The sequence below is a fragment of the Tympanuchus pallidicinctus genome, unplaced genomic scaffold (assembly GCF_026119805.1).
Source record: "Tympanuchus pallidicinctus isolate F22 unplaced genomic scaffold, pur_lepc_1.0 scaffold16, whole genome shotgun sequence".
Taxonomy (NCBI): domain Eukaryota; kingdom Metazoa; phylum Chordata; class Aves; order Galliformes; family Phasianidae; genus Tympanuchus; species Tympanuchus pallidicinctus.
This window is the reverse complement of record NW_026294679.1, coordinates 31,632,447-31,648,737: the sequence shown is the minus strand read 5'-3', so window position 1 is coordinate 31,648,737 and position 16,291 is coordinate 31,632,447. Positions and strand designations below refer to the sequence as shown.

General features: G+C 44.5%; 1 protein-coding gene across 1 annotated transcript in view; it reads left to right on the top strand.

The window, feature by feature from the left end:
- Positions 1–1,672: 1,672 nt before the first annotated feature.
- CSGALNACT2 (chondroitin sulfate N-acetylgalactosaminyltransferase 2) overlaps positions 1,673–16,291 on the top strand; it is a 33,055-nt gene continuing 18,436 nt past the window's right edge. Inside the window, exon 1 of the mRNA XM_052677586.1 lies at positions 1,673–1,769. The gene's annotated coding sequence lies outside the window, so the exon portion shown is untranslated. The remainder of the gene's footprint in view (positions 1,770–16,291) is intronic.

The following is a 16,291-nucleotide window of genomic DNA, read 5'->3' as shown; positions in this document are numbered from 1 at the left end:
AAGGTCGCCAAACACCAGCCCAGGCTGCCCAGAGCCACATCCAGCCTGGCCTTGAATGCCTCCAGGGATGGGGCATCCACAGCATCCTTGGGCAACCTCCTCATGGTACTAAAAAAATCAGCCTTTAGTTGATGCCAAAGCACTATTCAAACATATGCAGTCCTTCAGCATTCAAAGACGTAGATGCCAAAAGCCTGAGCTTTACAAAATCAAAACGTCAAACAAACACATAATAAATGGAACAGTAAATATAGGAGGATCACCAAATACTAAGCTGCTCCAGTGTGTCGGTACAAAGGAATTTTACACATGCATTAAACCCATCATAACTTGAGAGATGGATGATTTATGACCTCTTAAGTGGAAAAGTAAAATACGGAGATCTTTAGAGTACCTTTAATCATTACCAGAGGTGCCCCATATTAACAAAAAAACAGTAATAATGCCCTTTCTCCTTAGGGAATATGCTCAAATAAGGAGCACTAAGCTTTAGGTTGCTTGGTTAAGGCTCACACTGCAGCATCAATAGCAGTACCTGACATAGATGTTAGCAACCCTCAGTCCAGGCAGGATCATAGAATCATAGAGTCGCTCAGGTTGGAAAAGACCTTCAAGATCATCGGGTCCAACCACAACCCAACCATACCACCCTACCTCAAACAACCCTCTGCTAAATCACATCCCTGGAGCACCACAACCGAACGGTTTTTGAACACATCCAGGGATGGTGACTCAACCACCTCCCTGGGGAGCCCATTCCAGTGCTTAACAACGCTTCCTGTACCCTTCCTGTAAAGAAGTTAAAGAAGTATTTTTAAGAGTAAAGGAAAAATAAATAAATAAATGGAGACGGTTAAACTTCTGATTGCATAGAGAGCAGCCTCACATGGGATCGTTGTTGGAACTTTGCCACGGGCAGCACTGAGCTGTGGTGCCTGACAAAGAGCTCTGTATCAAGGCAAAGTCATGACTATTGTCTGGCAAATAAAGCGCTGAAACTTCAGGCAAAATAACTGGCCGTTTCTCTTCTTCCACGTACACATTTCAGCTCAGGAAGATGAAGAACAAACCATGTGCTATTGAAGGAATTCTTTCATTTTTGTTTCTTTTTTTGTTGTTGCTGTTCTTTCCCCTTTTGTCTCATTTGCATTACTTCTTCACTTTGGCATCAGTTCCTCAGGTTGGGTCATAGAATCATACAATGGCCTGGGTTGAAAAGGACCACAATGACCCACCTGGTTTCAACCCCCTGCTATGTGCAGGATTGCCAACCACCAGCTCAGGCTGCCCAGAGCCACATCCAGCCTGGCCTTAGGGTCCTCTCTTTTTTCTTATTGTTTCTTCCCCTCCTGCCCACGCTCATGCTTAAAATAAATACCAAGAAATGAAAAAATAAAAGCCAAAAATCACTAGCTGGTACCAACCACCAACCAGTAGGTGACAGATGCTCAGCTTTAAGTGCTCAGCCTCGTGACCGGCTCCAAGGACAGAACAGCGCCCGGCGGACTGCTGGTCACGGCCAACCGCCTTCCGTGAGCGACGCGAGCACAATGGCGGCCACGCCGCTCGCACCGCAAGCACCGCCGCTCCGCCGGAGGGACGCGCGGGGCCACAGCGAGGGCGCCCCCACGGCGCGCCGGCGGCCGGTCCCGCCCCGGAGGCGGGCAGAAAGGCCGGGCTTCTTTAAGGGCGGCCGGGAGCCGCTCCGCCCGTTCATTTCCTAGCGCACAGGAAGTGCGGCGGATGCGCGGCGGCGGTGGGGCCCGCTGGTGAGTACGGCCGCCCCGCGCTTCGTTCCTCTTCGTGTCCGCGCATCCTGTGGGCTGCTCTCTCCCGTTTCCGCCCTGCCGCCCGCTCGCTGCGGGGCTGCGGGCGATATCGGATCGCATCGTTGTTATCGGGGCTCCTCCTAATCTTTCTCGCGTTGGGGGCCTTGGAGACCTCATTGGACTCTATCTTCGCTTTATCTCCGCGATCAAATCCGTGTCTCTTCCTCCTCGTGGCCGTGTGGCTGCCCTGCCGGCTGCATTACCCGTACCCACGCGGTGCGAGGTGTGCGAGCCTGCTGCCCTGCTGGGGCTCCTCTGCCGACCTGGGGCTGCTGCATAATAGAAAACAACGTTGCACTGTCGTTACTGCCGTACTAATCCCGAAACCTGCTCGTTGATGGTAGGGATACAGAGCGGAAGGAGAGGCAGCTCTCAAAGTGCACGGGAGGTTCAACTTCAAGCCGCGGCTGTTGTGTGATGTGCGACGTGGGGATTTTCTTTTTCTTTGTGATGGCTGTCGTTTGTTTGCTTGGCTTGGTTCCTTGCTTCCCTGAGCTGCTGTGGTGCCCAGCCCCGGGTTGAGTGGAGAAGCTATGAGAGCACAGCTATCTCAGTGCACAGTGTGTGCCTCCAGCTGAGGTCATGCAGCACTATCATTTTTCTTTTGGTTTCCTTTAGGTTGTTAAGTTCCAGGGCCCACCACTTTCCTCCTTCCCGGAGTGCAGTAGCTTGAAGTTGTTATTCAGTGCAGTGACAAAAAAACTTCAGGCCTCCCTTTGCTTATTAGCTAGGCAGAAAATCTTGGGTACTGTCAGAGGGGCAGCTTGAAGCTGTTCCCAGCAGCTGTCAGTCGAGCCCTGTGGCAGGTGCTGGTGGCTGTGGGTTCCTCACAGCCCCGAGTGGGTACGGAGCCCCTCCTGTGTTGGTCTGCACCATGAGAGCTGTGCTGGATGTTGCTCTGTCCTTACCTGCAGCTCATAGGGGAGCACAGTGCTTTCTCATTGTGGGACAGGCGCAAACAGGAGTTGTTTGGCTTCCTTGTTGCTGGAGTTAACACAGAAACTTTTGTGTGTGGTTAAGATTTGTGGAGCTTGAGTAGTTCTTTCCCTCCTTCACCACATGACTGTTTCAGTATCCTTCTCAGGCATTATTTTTTTAATATAAAAAATGAGTAAACAGGAAACCCAAGCCCATCATTAAGGCTGCTGCATCATGGTAGAAGTTGCATCAAGATGTTATTCCTGTACTTAAATTCCTTGCTTTTGAATTGCAGCCCTGGGCTGTGTTTCTTCCCAAGTGAGTGGGGAATGTCGGAAGGCAAACAGTCAAGTGAGCTGCTCTGCTGCCAGGAAACCCCCTGATAGTTGGTGTGACATTTCTGCTCCTGCACCAAGGTGCTGCTTCCCAGGCTGTAACAGCATTCAGGTGTCCTCTGTAAGCTGCAATGCCAAAATGGCATGAGGTTATTTTTTAAAAATAACCAAGCTTCAGTGAGGAAGGGGATGGAAATAAAATGCTTTTTTTTTTTAATCACCTAATTGCACAATGTTTTTCTTAACTCTCTGTCGTTATGAAGCAATCTTGGAGACTTGCAGCATTTTCTCACTAAATAGTGCTGAAGCAGGGCTGTGGAGGTGGGCTGGTGCTCAGGTTTGGGATAAGGGCTTGGGTGCTTTTGGAACTGGTCGGTGTTTTGCTTTCAGTTAGCTTTTCTGTCCTCTGCCTTTCTGCAAGACTGTGGCCCTCTCTGTTATTAATAAGCTTTCAAAGATCATGGCAGAGAGAAAATGTTTGGAGAGCATTTGGTTTTTGCTTGGTGCTGTAAATAGGCAAAATCATAACTAGTGTAAATTGTAAGTGTTCAAAAGGCATTGTAATGCTTGTGTAGGGTAGTGGAGCTATGCCATCACACCTGAATTATTCCTGCAGCTCAGAAGAGCAGTTTGCAGGGCTGCACCTCTGTTTGCCAGAGCAGTTTCATTCTGAATGGTGACTTAAGAGTTCCTAGCACTGTCATGAATGCTCTTGTTTATTAGAAAAGTCTGCAAGTATAAACTGACTTAAATGTTCTGATTTTATTTATTTATTTATTTTTTTTAGTAAACCTATTAAAAAAATAAAAGGAAAAAAAGAAAATAGAGGTAGGGACAATAACAGCGAATTGCAGCTCTTTGTTATGAGTGTCCTTAGGTGCAAAGGAATTGGCACAGAACGCTGTGTGAGGCCTTTTTAGGTGCATCTCTGCTGCTGTTTAAGTTTGTTTTAGCTGCCTTCAAGTAGGTCTGCTGGTTTCTTGTATTCAGTAAAAAGTGCAGGCAGATCAGGTAGCTTAATAGTTCTTGGGTATCTTAGATCTTGTGTGTTCTGAACCGGTTGTGCCAAGAATAAGGTAGGAATAACTGGATGGCCAGTGGAGGCTGGAGGTAGCTCAAAAATCAAGTGCTTAAGGAGTGCTTAAGGGAAAATGGTAGGATGCTTGCTTGGTTCTGCCTCCTTGCTGTCTGCTCAGCATCTCAGGGCTGTGCTGTGGGTTTGTGTTGCGGCAGTGTGCTGGTGGTGACAAAGGGCAGCTCTGCTTCTATTCTCATCTCACCTCCTTCCTTTGCTGGTCATGTGGGTGGGTGCTGAAGGGCTCATCTGGTTCTCAGTCTTTCTTTCCCTTCCTTTCTCCTTCATGTTAAACAGTATTAGTTCACTGGTGAAGCAGTGTCTGTGAGAGGATCCATTTCCTTTGTGGTGCTGGGCTTTCTGGTGGAGTTTCTGCTTAGGCAGCTCTCCAGGAAGTTCCTGGGGTCAGTGTACATTTAAGTGCCTGCAGTTAAGGTGCCCACTAACTTCTCTGCTACAGCAAGAAACAATTTACTTTACCAATTGGTTATTTCAGTAGATGGAGTGGGAACGATTTCTGCATTTCTGAATAAGTTTGCAGTAGGTCACTGAAGAAAAGGCAGCATGCAGAGCTGGTGCAGTGTTTGGCTGCAGGGGTGGTTGGACTGAAGCTCGAGAGGACTGGCAGGCGCTTGGAACTTCTCCCAAAAATTGATAATTATTTTCTTGTTCTTCTGATTTAGTGCAGGGAGCTGCTTTTAAATGAAATGGATGTTCGAGTTGTAGAACAGAGCTGAAATGCTTTCAGAGCTAATGAATTGTTTGGAGATGGATCTTGCCATGTGCGTTGCAGATGGAGCCCTTTCACTGAGCTGGGCAGCATTTGGCATTGTACAAAGGTGAAGCAATGCAATGCAGAACTGCCAGGAGCTTCAGGTAACTCTAGAAATGCTTTGCTTGCAGGAATGAAATGTTTGCAAGTAGAGTTGCTAAGCAGGTTTGTTATATCTTATCCCTACATAGATACTGGCTTGTGCTTAGCTTTGGTGGCAGATGAACATCAGCTTCAAACTGATGTTAATGTGGCTACATTATTAATCATGTTGTTGGTTTTTTTTTTTTTTTTTTTTTTTTTAAGTAAGACAATAGATCAGCACTTATATGAATTAACAGAGTTGTAGGGCTCCTTCAGAGGGTTGTGTAGGGAGCTTTTGTTAGTCTGTTGTCTGTAAATTAGCGTTTAGGAATAACGGTGACTGCCCCAGGTGATCTTGCAAGGAGAAGGGATCCCAGTAATTAATCAGGTGCCAGGTTTAGGAGCAGGGCTGTTTCCAATTTGCTGGTGTCTATCTGGAGGAATCTGTGTGAGCCTAAGTAGAGGCTGAGGTGCTGCTGTGCAGGGATGCTGTAAGCAATAGGGTAGGTGTTTGGAGCCTTGTTTGAGGGTGTGCTGTCTTGGTTAATACCTGAGAGCTAGCTGTAGCAAGGGCAGGTTTTCTGCTCCTCCCTGCTGAAGTCTCTGGAGTTTGCATGTGCATGGTCACCAAAGAAACAGAAGGAATAGGTGAGGGCAGTTCTGCTGGGCTGGAGTTTCCCTGCTGCAGCAGTGAGGCAGTGAGGCAGTGGGGCACTGGGTTACTGGAGTTGCATCAAAGCTGAGGGCTTGAGGTAAGCGAAGGCATGCTTTGAGGTGTGCTCTTAGAACACAGAAAGCAAATTGTGAGCATCATTAGGGTCTCTTGAGTTACGTAGAGGGATAATTCCATCACTTCTGTGAGGTGATTGCTGTCCCAGAGGAGTGGCTGGGCAGCAGCTCCCAGATGAGTTGTGGTAGCACTTCAGTCCCAGAGAGGTTTCCTCAGCAGAGCTAGTACATGTCACAGCCCTGCGGGCAGCAGAGGGCTCCTATCTGTGGATGCTGAGCCTGCAGAGTGGTAGCAACTCAGCACTCCTGCCCTGTGATCTGAGAGCTTCCCTTACAGAGAAGGCTTCTGGAGAGCAGATTTGTGGTTCACAAAGCAGAAGGACGTGCTGGGGACAGAGCCCATGCTGTGCCAGGCCTACTGCCTGCTTGCTGTGAGGCTGAGCAATTGAAGCACCGTTCTGCTGGTTGCTCTGCTGAGCCCTGTTTCTTGAGGTAATTTTTAATGACTTAGGGATAATTTCTTTTAACCTTTTGGGTACCGCTCCTGAATTGTGCAAGTAGCTGAGCCTTTCAGTTGTATCTTGCTAGGTGAAAAAGAGGAAAGGGGTAAGGGTTTAAGGTGTTGTCTGAAAGGACCAGGGGAGGAATTAAGTGTTAAAATAGCGTAATGGTTATTGCCAATAGTACCAAGTGTCAGATTGCACCTTGAATAAACACTTTGTGGTGTCTGTAGTAACAAGTTAGCTTTCCTGTTGAGGAGCAAAAACAATTGCAGTCTCTGCTAGGGGAAGGAAGGGAGAAGCTGACCAACTCTTGTGCCTGTGCTCCATGCAGTATTGAGCTCTGCCTGAAGAGGAGGAGGATAGGTGGCCCTTGTGTCCAAAAGGCTGTCTTCAGGGACGTGAAAAAAATAAAGAAGAGATGGAGCCAGGGTAACGTCAAGTGTGAGAGAAGCTTCTGGTTTTTGGTTGGTTTTTTTTTTTTTGTTTTTTTTTTTTTGTACTGATGTGTTTTTCCAATGCAAGGCATTTTGGAGAGAATATCAAGATAAATAGCTCTGACTGGCTGCTAGCTTCTCTCCTTCAGCTCTTCTGTAACTTTCCCCTCAGTTATAATGTCAAAATGAAATATGATAGATGATATAAGTGCATCTGGCTATGCTTCTGGAATGCACCAGATGTTTCTCAATCATTTGGCTTTCAGCTTTCATTTCTGGTGACATATTCATGCCTGACTTATGCTGGAAATGGAGCCTTAGCTACCACTGTAACTGTTAGCTCTTCTCAAAGTACTTGTGGGTTGTGTTCTTCCTCCTGTCTGACTTCTGTGGGCTGAGGAGTATCCAAGTGATCCCAGTTTTGATACTACAGATGGACTCAATTTAGCTGCATTTAAAAAACAAAAACAAACCCAAAAAAACCAGGAATGGAACTAAACTGTTGAATGAATTTTTTCCTTTCAGAATTCCAGTATCAAGTTGTATTTTGAGCAGGTTTTAGTTGTTTTAGAGGTCCTCCAGTGAAACTGTTACGATGAAATTTAAATTAGTGTCTTTGTTTCTGCTTCTAGGGCTGTTAATAATTAGAACTGTTTTTAAGTGATACGTAGGTGCACATGAGAATTTAACTTTTCACTGTTTTTGTTTGTGCTGCTACAGTTGCATTGTAACTTGGATTTGTACCTCTGTGAGAACACCAAATGTCTGTACTGTGGAGAAACTATTGAAGAGGGGGAAAATCCATTTTGTCCCTAGGATTGAGTCTACCATTTCATAGCATCATAGAATGGCCTGGATTGAGAAGGACCACAATGACCATCCAGTTTCAAACCCCTTCTATGTGCAGGGTCGCCAACCAGCAGACCAGGCTGCCCAGAGCCACATCCAGCCTGGACTCGAATGCCTCCAGGGTTGGGGCATCCACAACCTCCTTGGGCAACCTGTTCCAGTGTGTTTCTTAAATGCTCGCTAATTAACTATGCAACTGTCAGGCAGAAAACCCTGACTGAAGATTTTCCTTTCCAGTTTTGTTTGGCAGATTTAAAAAGAAAACTGTGCATGATAACTACATGTTATATCTTTGAGAGGCTCAGAGTATATGATGTCTCTCTTTACCTTCCATGGTGAGGGCTATTCCTATGGTTCTGTGTATGAACTCATTGGATAACTCTCCTTTAGAAATAGCACAGGTGGTTACATAAACTGGAATATATACAATATTAGATTCCTTACACTCAGATCTTGATAAATAAGAAGTGAGACAATAGAAGAAAACAATATGGTGAGCATAGTTAGATGGGTACACTTGGGTAAAATTGTTTCCAGAAAACACACCTTTTTTGACTGTTTCTTTCCTGCTACATTCCCACAACCAATTCCAGTCATTCTGTGTTTTTTTTATTTTTTAGTACATAGAAAACTGCATCAGTGAAAATGTAGTTATGCTGTGCAAATACTATGTAATCAAGTGTAGTTAGCTTCTGGGGTTCTATAGCATTTGCTGCAGCATACTTGTCTTGTATGGAGATATGTTCAACTGGGGACTTATGAGATGTTCAGATTTTTAAGTGTGTTTTTCTGTTCCATTTAAGGTTATTCATATAATGGCTTTTTTATTCATGGTAATTGCTTTTTTTTCCCCTTAAAATAGGCTTTTTTCCTGCACACACAAAAAAATCTTTTACAGTGTTACCTTGTTTTGAAGACTGCTGAAAGTTGAGAGTTCTATTTATACTTGTAGCAGCTGTTGCTTTATCATACTGAGAGGAGCGTGAAGGTTTTGCTGTGTACACTCTTAACAGAGACAACTGCCTTCTTGTAAGGCAAGCTGAAGTTACTATAAAAGCTTAGTCTTGGTTGATCAATACTCCCTGGTAATGCAGCTGGCCCTTCATTCTTGATTGGTTGCGCAGTGTTGCGTGCACTCTTGTGAAGTATTGGCTTTGAAGAGTGGCACACTTCAGCTGATAGAGTAATGGCTCCGTGTAATCTCCTTAAGGCTAAGGGTGGCAGGAATGCTTTGCTGATACTTATATGAAGGTAGCAACTTGTACTTCTGTTCCCATTTCTGAGCAATTGGTTGAAAGGCCGCAGACAGAGGGTGGTGGTCAATGGCTCTATGTCCAGGTGGAGGCCGGTAACAAGTGGTGTCCCCCAAGGGTCTGTCTTGGGACCGGTGCTCTTTAACATCTTTATTAATGACATCGATGAGGGAATTGAGTGCACCCTCAGCAAGTTTGCTGACGACACCAAGCTGAGTGGTGCGGTTGATACGGTGGAAGGAAGGGATGCCATTCAGAGGGACCTCGACAGGCTGGAGGGCTGGGCTCGGGTGAACCTAATGAGGTTCAACACGGCCAAGTGCAAGGTTTTGCATTTGGGCCGGAAGAACCCCAGGCACCCGTACAGGCTGGGAGGAGTGGTCCTTGAGAGCAGCTCGGCAGAGAAGGACCTGGGGGTCCTGATGGACGAGAGACTGAACATGAGCCAGCAGTGCGCTCTGGCAGCTCGAAAGGCAAATGGGATCCTGGGCTCCATCAGGCGAGGGGTGGTCAGCAGGGAGAGGGAGGTGATTGTCCCTCTCTACTCGGCTCTTGTGAGGCCCCACCTGGAGTACTGTGTCCAGGTGTGGAGCCCTCAGTACAAGAAAGACATTGAGATTTTGGAAAGGGTCCAGAGGAGGGCGACTAAGATGATCAAGGGGCTGGAGCACCTCCCCTATGAGGACAGGCTGAGGGAGTTGGGCTTGTTCAGCCTGGAGAAGAGAAGGCTGCGGGGTGACCTCATTGCAGCCTATCAATACCTGAAGGGAACCTACACCCAGGAGGGGAGTAAACTCTTCAGAAGGGCTGACAACAGCAGGACTAGGGGAAATGGATCCAAGTTGAGGGAGGGAAGATTTAGGTTGGATGTTAGGGGGAAGTTCTTCACAAGGAGAGTGGTTAGGCCCTGGAACGGGCTGCCCAGGGAGGTTGTGGATGTCCCGTCCTTGGACGTGTTCAAGGCCAGGTTGGACGGGGTCCTGGGCAACCTGATCTGAATGTGTACGTTTGGTGGCCCTGCTAGGCAGGGGGGTTGGAACTACATGATCCTTGAGGTCCCTTCCAACCCGAGTGATTCTGTGATTCTAGGCTAAACCCTGACATTGTGTAAGGTGGGCAGAATAAGTGTAGTTGCATAGCGCTGTTTCCTTAAATTCCTTTGCAATAGGAGGAAGACGGCTTGCTTCTCTATTTTGGAGGGGGCTTTTTATGTCTTTATATTTAAAAAGGGAAGTAGTACCCATAGTAACACACAAGCACGCAAATTAAATAATACTAATTTAAGAAAAAGCTGTATAAAATAAGGAACTTATTTGTTATGGAAGCTGAAGCGAGTGGTTGCTTCAGGATACCTGTTGGATAATCTAATACCTAAACAAACCCCTTCAGCTAGTCTTAGGCAGGGTACTTTAGGTCAGTTGTTTCTTGCCAGGAAGATGTCTGTCTCTATTGAAAACAGTTAAGCAACTAGGTGATTTTATTTCTGGACATTTTCAACCATGAGGATGATGAACAACTCAGTTAAGATATAGCTGTTTGGGTGCCTAGATTTCATTTCCATTCAGAAATTTCAGGATAGATAGGCTTGCTCTGACTTCCACTGAAGCAAACAGTTGATAAGTCCATTGTTTACTTTGAATTAAGTATAAAAGTAAATAACGTGAATGACCTTGTTCTTTCTTTTTAACTGTGTAGTGTACTCAAGTTTGTGTAGGAACAGTAAATACCGGACAAACAACTTGCTTCCTTCTACAAACCAAGCTATTGCTGATACGGTTGAGCACTTGATAATTCATCACAGGCTTTTCATAATGTATGCTATAGCTTCTGTGTGGGTGTTGGGTTTCTTCCACCTCTTCAATTAAAAATGAAGCTAAATCCTCTTTGGTGATCAGTGTGCAGTTGTCATCCTTCCCTTGCCCAGGTGGGTGGCTGGCTGTGTCAGTGCTTGCCAGTGGGAGCTGCCAACAAAGAAATGCAGGAGAGACCAAAAACACATGTGAGTGAATAGGAGTGATGCAAAGCATTATCTCATGTTGTTAGCTGAGCTGCCCAGTGAGACTTGCTATTGCAACATGAAAGTGATGCATGTTACGGCTAGGAATCTGTGGTGTGGCTGATGGGCTGCATGCAGCCACTTGATATGTTGATCAGCCAAGTGGAGCTGAGAAGTTTATAAGAATTGAGGATCATAAAATCATAGAATGGCCTGAGTTGAAAAGGACCACAATGCTCATCTGGTTTCAACCCCTCTGCTGTGTGCAGGTTGGCCAGCAACAAGATCTGGCTGCCCAGAGCCACATCCAGCCTGGCCTTGAATGCCTCCAGGGATGGGGCATCCACAACCTCCTTGGGCAACCTGTTCCAGTGCCTCACCACCCTCAGTGTGGAAAAACTTCCTCCTAATATCCAACATAAACCTCTCCTGTCTCAGTTTAAAACCATTCCCCCTTGTCCTGTCACTATCCACCCTCATAAAAAGCTGTTCCCCCTTCTGTTTATACGCTTCCTTCATGTACTGCAAAGCCACAGTGAGGTCTCCCTGCAGCTTTCTCCAAGCTAAACAAGCCCAGTTCCCTCCTCCTTTCTTCATAGGAGAGGTGCTTGAGTTAAACTGCAGATGCAAACCAGAAGTCCAGCATCTGTGAAAAACACCTTTCTGCAGGAACTGTTATGTTCTGTTTCAGAAGTGCTGTTGTGTGCTCTTACAAGTTGTCTCCTGTGCGGTATGATCCATCTGAGCGTGCCATGGTAATGTGACTTCCTGTGGGAACACTGGGATGATTAGCTAAGAGGCAAATAGGCAACTTAGATAATTCTAAGTGCTTACTGGAAGAAAGAAGTTCTTGAATACTTATCAGATAATGTGAGCAGCAAAACTTGAGTCCTGATGTAGTGGGTTGTAATACTGTATTGGGCACTGGACTTGAGGGGGGAAAAAAAGAAAAAAGAAAAAAGAAAAAAAGTTTCTGCCCAGTAGAAGAGGCTGTGATGTAAATGGGCGTAGTTGTGATGCACCCAGCTTTCAAATTCTTCAGTATTTGGCCTAAGGATGTGAAGTGGTTGTGATTTTTCACTTTCCTGCTGGCCTATTTGATTGTAAATCTTCCTGTAAGTGGATAGTTGTGTCCAGCTTTTCCTGTCCAACAGAGTGAATGAGTGTGTGTGCAGGCAGTCTGGAGCAGAGCTGTAGCTGAAAGCAGATCTGTCCCAGCTGGGATAATAACATGTTGGTTACGGTTAGCCCAGTGTGAGGGTGAGAACCAGATTAAAGATTAGTTCTCACTTTTCTGAGAATGCTGTGCCCCCTAACTCTTCTTGGGTGGTTTCTTTGCTTTTCCCTTTCTACTAACATTTCCAACAGCGGGGAAAAAAAATTACTTCGATGCTCACTTGCTTAGGACTGTGCAACACAGCCTTGGAACAGCTTCATTTGACTGTCCTGTGGCTGTAGCTCTGTGGGCTGTTCAAGAACACAGTATGCATTTCTGCATACTAAAGATTTGGTTTGAGGTTTTTGATCCTAGGGTTTTACGCAAAGCATATCTGACAACAGTGATGATGAACTTTTTGCATTGGTTTCAACAAGCAAGAAAATGACTGCTGGTGCAGCATTCCCAAGCAGTACCGCTAGGCTTTCACTGAGGACAGAACACAAGGAAATACTCAAGGGATGGTGTTGGATCTCAAGCTTTCATTATACATCTTGCCAAGGAAGGAAGAGAGAGTGTGTGTGTGTGTGTGTGTGTGTGTGTGTGTGTGTGTGTGTGTGGAGGGGTTTAAGATGGCTAATCTCTGTGGAATTGTGGGTGCAATTACAAATAAATAAAAAAAAAAAAAAGAAAAGAAAATCAGATGGAATTTCATAGTTAGTTAAACTATGACCATCTATGGCATGTTGAATGGAAGGGGCATGTCTGAAGCAGAACATGGTAAAATGAGGAATGTCTGTACAGACCAGCATGAAGTTAAAGCAGTGAGCTGTTTCATTACACTCTGAGCATGAATGTTTCCCCTCTTTAGAAATAAGGGGAAATCTGCATCCTCTACGATGAGATACCCAAACTGAGCACTAATACAATAAAAACAAATTTAAAAGCGTTTTCTTTTACCATGCTGATCTATTTTCTTGTGTGTGGAGAATCAGCAAGCTCTTTGGTAAGGAACAAACATTTCCATAGTTGAATATACATAAGGCCTGAGAAATGCAGGAAGAATAACAATCAGTTGATTCTGGAAAAGTAGCAGATCTTTGTCAGCGTTGTATAAGCCTCAGAGGTCTCACTACAAATATTTTTGTTTTGAAAAATTGAAATGTAGCAAAATATCAGCATCTGCAATTAAAATTTGATCTTCAAACAATGGAATACTGATCATGGGAACTATTGCATGAGTACTTTTCCACAGAATTACAGAATGGCCTGGGTTGGAAGGGACCTCCAGGATCATGAGTCTCCAACCCTCGTGCCAGGAAACCTTTTTCTTTATGAATTTTAGGATGAACCACATTACACTGAATTAGCTTTTCTGGTGTGATATTGAAGATGTCGCTTGCATTTGCTCATTTATAGGCTTGTTTCACAACTTGCTTTATCTTGTAATAATCTTCTGCAGTTTGGGAGTAATTTATGTGATTCTTAAGATTGTGTTGTGCCAGGCCTAACATGTTAGCAAATGTAGGTTGTAAATATGTTGGGAAAATTTTGCTCTAGTAGACTCAATTCTCTTGATGCCCAGAAGAGACAGAGGAGAGGCTTCTGGCTTAATTTTTTCAAATAAAGGGGGAGTGCACTGGGAGATCCCCTTGTGGGGTGTCTCAAAATATCAGAATCTGCAGATTCTAGTTCATCTTAACTACCTAGTAACTGTCCTTTCCTGCTTTCCTCATTGACTGCAGTACTTTGAGGTTACAGACTTCATTGTCAACCTAATCACAAAATCATAGAATTGCTCAGGTTGTAAAAGACCTTCAAGATAATTAAGTCCAACCTCACCCTAACCATACTACCCAACTCTAAAACCCTCTGCTAAATCATGTCCCTGAGCACCACATCCAAACAGTTTTGAACAAGTCCAAGGATGTTGACTCAGCAACCACTCTGGGGAGCCTATTCCAGTGCTTAAAAACCCTTTCTGTAAAGAAGTTTAATGTGCGTTCTCCCCTTTGTTAGGCCTGCATTAATCCAATGCTTCTGAGTTTAAGTTGTCTGTAGACTTTAGTAACTAAAACCTTATTTAGTGAGAGAGTACAGATGGTGCGGGAAGGAATTCGCAAGCACCACAACTTATGAGCAAGGGCATCTCATTTACAAGCTTGTGTAAATGATTATATTAGTGAGGGCATCTCATTGGCAGGCCTCTGATTAAATTATTTTATTTTCTAGGGCATCTTCAAGCTTCTTTTATCTCAAATGCGGAAAAGAGAGGATAGAGAAAAATGCTGTTCCAGGGGATGGTGCCTTATGGTACTGTTCAAGTGTTACTGGAACTCTTAGGTTTTGGGAGCTTTTCAGCAGGCAGCACACTTAAATGTAATAAATGAGAAAAAATTCAAGCCCTTTAAGGCACAAATCTGACTCATTTGATTCTCTCTTTGCAGAAATGACACTGAAAAAATACAAATGTGTCTAGATGGGTTCAGTCCCCACTGTAACAAACTAACTTACATCTTCAGATGCCATTTAAAATCTCAATATTGAACATAACCAGTTGCATAAACATTCCTTGCATTCTCATGACCAAGGGAAGTGGTAGTGGGAAAAACACCTGTTGTTTACAGCATTGCTCTAGAATTGTCAGTGTCAAGATCTATCTCTGTGCAAAAGGCTGTCTTAATAAAATTGTCACTAGTTTGCTAGAAAAGGGTTTCAACTAATGAGGTATAATTAGAGTCTAGAACGGAAAGTGTCAGTGAGGTCTCTGCGGTCCAACGCACGTACTTTCTGTTCTGGCAGAAAGAGATTTCTTGTTTCTCTGCTCAAAGTCCCCCTGAAGGTAGTGCTCCCTAAAACACATCTCTAGTCCCAGTAGACAAGGCTCAAAAATTTGCAATTCCTTCTAATCTTCTGTTATTGCAGTGATGGTGCAGTGGAAATGGCTAGCGTCTGTTGGCATGCTGACTTCTCATAGTTCACCATAATGATGTACGCTTGGCCACAGTGAAGAAACTAAGTAAGAACAGAACTGTTTTTCCATGACTCTTTGCTGTTGTCTGATGGAGTCTTTATCTCTTAGTGCACTTTGTCCTCCTGACACCACATCAGGCAGTCTGTTTTCACCTCTTTCTAAGAAAGAAATGAGATCTAAAGAAACCTAATGACTCACCAGAGTTGAACACAAGGCAGGTCAGAGAACTGATTAAAGGCCTTATGCTAATGCCTTGCCTTCAAGACTGAAGTATTGCTTAAAAACAGCCCATGGGATAGGAGGCTTCGTGACTTAAGTGATTCGAAGCTAGAGGTTGTGATGAGCCAAATCCGGCAGTGGTTTGCAGCTGCCTGCACTTCCCATCACTAAGCTGTACAGTAGCAGCCTGTATCAATTAATGCCATCTCTTCACTAAAAATATTAATCCCTGGTTTCTGCAATCTGCTTTCATTTTTCTTAAACAATGCTGTAAAAATGTGCACAGGTACAAAGTGCTGTTTGTGTTCTGCAGGGCTGTAACACTTAGCTTTGTTTCCTGTCATGTTCCTAGTGCTGAAAGCATCTCAGTAATTTGAAAAGCTGATTGCTATGGATAAAATAGCTGTGTTTGTGTATGCAGTGGTGCTAAAAGTGCTGTTCTTGACAGCAGTAATAAGGCTACGCTGAAACTGCATTTGTCCATGTTTTACTCAAACCAGACAGTTTGACCACTTCTTCAGTAGGCCTTGACTGATCTAAGTTGTCTCAGCTATGTGTGGTATGGCCTTGCTGCAGTCTAGCATGTAAAGTATTATGTGATTCTTCATATTAGTAATTGTGGCTTCACCTCTTACTTTCTAACAGAACTAGAATGCAGGAGGAAGTGTGTAAAAACACCATACAGGCAATTCGGTGTTAAAGAATGTTTGAGATGTTATTGCATCACTTCTGTTAGCTAGTTCTAGCCTGTAGGCTTTTCTCTCTTCTGCTTTGACTCACCACATCTGGACCATGGTTTTCAGTCGGAAGACACATCTGGTGCTGTAACATGCGTTCAGTAGGGAGTGACTAACTTCTGACTTATTTAGACATGAGTACAGAAAGCTCCAGTTTCATGTAACTATTGCTTGCTGCTGTTTGCAAGATCTCTATGTAAACAATCTAATTTATACTTAAACTGGATCATAGGCAGGGATTCTTGCACTAGCAGTATTGTAATGGTTTCAAGCAGTCCTGTAGGCTTCATCTGAATGGCTACAGGCGTGATGCTCCTGCAAGATTTTGTGTATGATGTGCCTGGAAATGCGAGGAAGGTAACCACCAATGTTGGTGATATAAATCATATATTGAATCTTTAGGGCTTTACTTGCAAATGATGTTGCTT